Genomic DNA, 3,502 nt, shown 5'->3' with positions numbered 1-3,502 from the left:
AGCAATCGTCCATTCCTCAAACCCCAGTCCAAAGTGCGTAGCTGCCGATCGTTGCCCAGAGAGCAGTTATCTCGTTCCTGTCAAACTGCGGCGTGGTTCCTGTTCCGCTGGGAAAACCGAATATCTCTTCGATGGCTCGGAATGTAAGATTGCAGAACTGGCCATGAACGCGGAAGGTAATGTAGCCCAATCCTCCATCAGACATCATGCCTGGCTCATCCGCGTACCAGTGCATCTCCAAGGTGGAAAGGAACTGAATTGTCTCCTCTTTGTATCCATTCTTGGGGGTGTTCATAACTCTCTCCAGATGACATCGCCGAAACAAGTACTGAACATCCTCCCCAATCCCTAGCAGCTCCATCGTCTCAGGATGTGGATATCTGGTTCCACTGAACTCGCACTGTTGGAACAGCTCGTAGTACTCTTTGGGAGTCAGCTTCGTCTCATATTGTCGCCGTCGTACAGATTTCCTTGGCTCTTGTGCTGGACGCAACGCAGGTTCTTCCAGTTCGTAATCACTGCCTTGGTCTCCCGAGAGGGAAGCTCGTGCCGGTCTCTTCCCGCGACTCTTGCTCTTGGAGAGCGGTTTGTCTGGTCTGCTCGAACCCGCTGGTTGTTCTGAACCCCCAACAACCTCGTCAACCATGTTCTTCATTTTCATGAAACGCTTCGCCATGGATTCGGGGGATGAACGTTCTCCGGCGACACAACCATATGCCTCTCGCATCTCGTGTATAAACTCAGTACTTTTTCTGTTTCGCTGAAACATGTAAACTCAAAGCTAAACGTTAATACGTTAGTGAGCGAATAATAAGAGCAATTAACAAACTTGATTGTTAGAATGCTAAGACAGGAGTGTATCAAACGGCAACGACAAGTATGGTTCACGTCGGTGAATCAAACGAGCTGGATCGAGTGGACGGTGCTTCGATGGCGTGACTCGAGCGAGGTGAGTCCGGCGATGGCGTGACTCGATCGGATGTGGGTGAAGCTGGTTCGAGTCGACGTGGGTCTTGGATCGAGTCGACGGGGGTCTTGGATCGAGTCGACGGTGGTGCCTTCAGTGTATCGAGTGGAACGAGCGGTGACGACGGAGCGAGAAAAGCCAATCGAGTGAAGTAGTGATGGCGCAACTCTCGAGCGACACGGTTCGGTGACTCGAGCGAGGGAGATTTCGGGATTCGAAGCTTCGACGGTGACTCGAGTGGTTGGCGTGAAGACGTGTGAATAACAACAGCGGTAGATCGAGTCAAGCAGTACGAGAGACGTTCGTCGTTGTCGATCGAGTCAGAGCGCGTAGAGGGCGGATCGAGTGGTGATAACGGCAAGCAGTACCGTTGGTCGAGTCGATGGTCAGCGGTTCGAGCGGCAGAGCGGGGTGGAAGGCAATCTCGTCGTCGATGTTGGTGGAGTGAACGGCGGATCCGGTTGCTTCGATCGTTGGTTAAGTTGAGCAGCAAGGTGATAATTACCTTCGTCGACGTCAAGCAAGAGAGAAAAGAGAGAGTGAGTGAGTGAATAATTGAGTAGGGTTTGATGGTTGTTTGTTGTGGTTGGTGGGTTGAGAGTAAACGGGAGAAGGGTTAAATAGATGGGTGAGAAAGATGAATTATGGTGAGGTGATGGAGTTGATATGTCGTGCAAGTGGAGAGAAAAAGAGAGTGATGGTGGAGTGATGTGAGGTGGTGAGACATAAAGATGATATGTCTGGTGGGGGGAAACAAGGGGTGAGGTAAATTGAAGTGATGGGCACGTGGGATAGAGGGGAAGGGTGACAAAACCAATAATTAAGATTCCCTCCTTATATTGCCTTCTGTTTCCTTCTGTAGATTTCCCTCTTTTTGTTGATTTCGCTTCTGTAGCACTATCATACTCGGTTTGACCCCTGATCTCACTAGTTTGACTGCCCCTTTTTTTATATATGTTGCTTAAACTCCCTTCTGTAGATTCCTGAACACAAGAAAATCAAAAACAAAAATTAAAAACACAAGGATCCTAAAAAAAAAAATATTTACAGTGATACCTTTGGGACTTCCTCCCAAGTGAGCTTGTTTAAAGTCCCTAGCTTGACTTTTCAGCGTTTTAGGCTTTTGGAGGTTCATAAAGGAGCACAGAAGACCCCTCTGGACGGACTTGATCAGCTAAATATTTTTTTACTCTTTGGCCGTTTACAGTGAATTCGCTGCCATCCTTGTTCAGAAGAGTGATAGCTCCAAATGGCAGAACGTCTTTGACTGTAAAAGGTCCAGACCACCTAGACTTAAGCTTTCCAGGAAATAACTTAAGTCTGGAATTGAACAGCAAAACCTGATCTCCAGCTTTGAGCTCCTTGACAATAATCTTCTTGTCATGAAAATTCTTTGTCCTCTCCTTGTAAATCTTGGAACTCTCATAAGCATCAAGTCTTATTTCTTCCAACTCATGGATGTCAAGAGTTCTCTTAGCCTGAGCTGTGTCAATATCCAAGTTCAGCAGCTTGATTGCCCAAAGTGCCTTGTACTCAACCTCCACAGGGAGATGACATGCTTTACCATATACCAACTGAAACGGTGTTCTGCCTATTGGCGTCTTGAACGCTGTTCTGTATGCCCAGAGAGTCTCGTCCAACTTGACAGACCAATGTTTTTTCGAAACCCCGACAATCCTTGACAAAATACCTTTGATCTGCTTATTTGAGACTTCAACCTGTCCGCTGGTCTAAGGGTGATACGCAGTAGATACCTTGTGCTTGACCCCATACTTTCTTAGCATACTCTCAAACACTTTGTTGATGAAATGAGTTCTGCCATCGCTGATCACTGCTCTAGGTATCCCATAGCTTGGAAAAATTATACTTTTGAACAACTTCAGAACAACCTTGTGATCATTGGTAGGACTGGCAATGGCTTCGACCCACTTAGAAACATAATCAACTGCCACCAGAATATAGACATTGCCATTTGATGGCGGGTTGAAAGGTCCCATGAAGTCTATCCCCCAAACGTCAAATATCTCTACTTCCAGGATCGGGTTCTGGGGTATCTCGTTCCTCCTTGTGATGTTGCCCATTCTTTGACAAGCATCACACCTGGTGATGAAACTGTGAGCGTCTTTGAACAAGGTTGGCCACCAGAGACCTGCTTGAAGAATCTTCTGAGCTGTCTTGAACGTGGCGAAGTGACCTCCATAGGTTGAGCCGTGATAGTGCTCAAGCACTCCCTGCACTTCCCCTTCTGCTATGCACCTCCTGAGCAGACCGTCAGAACCTCTCTTGTACATATAGGGTTCATCCCTGAAGTAGTGGTTTACTTCTCTGAAAAACTTCTTCTTCCTGTAAGGATGCATGTCATCAGGAACTTCTCCACAGACTTTGTAATTCACGAAGTCAGCATACCATGGCGCAGTATCCGAAGTGATCGCCATACAGTTGATTTTTAGGTTCTCAACCCCGGTGTCATGCATCTGCTCACAAACCTGGGCGACCAGAAGTTGTTCCTCAGGCATTGAGTCATCTATTGGAACA

The sequence above is a fragment of the Camelina sativa genome, chromosome 4 (genome assembly GCF_000633955.1).
Source record: "Camelina sativa cultivar DH55 chromosome 4, Cs, whole genome shotgun sequence".
NCBI classification, from domain to species: Eukaryota; Viridiplantae; Streptophyta; class Magnoliopsida; order Brassicales; family Brassicaceae; genus Camelina; species Camelina sativa.
The sequence above is the reverse complement of the archived record's forward strand: the minus strand, read 5'-3'. Positions refer to the sequence as shown.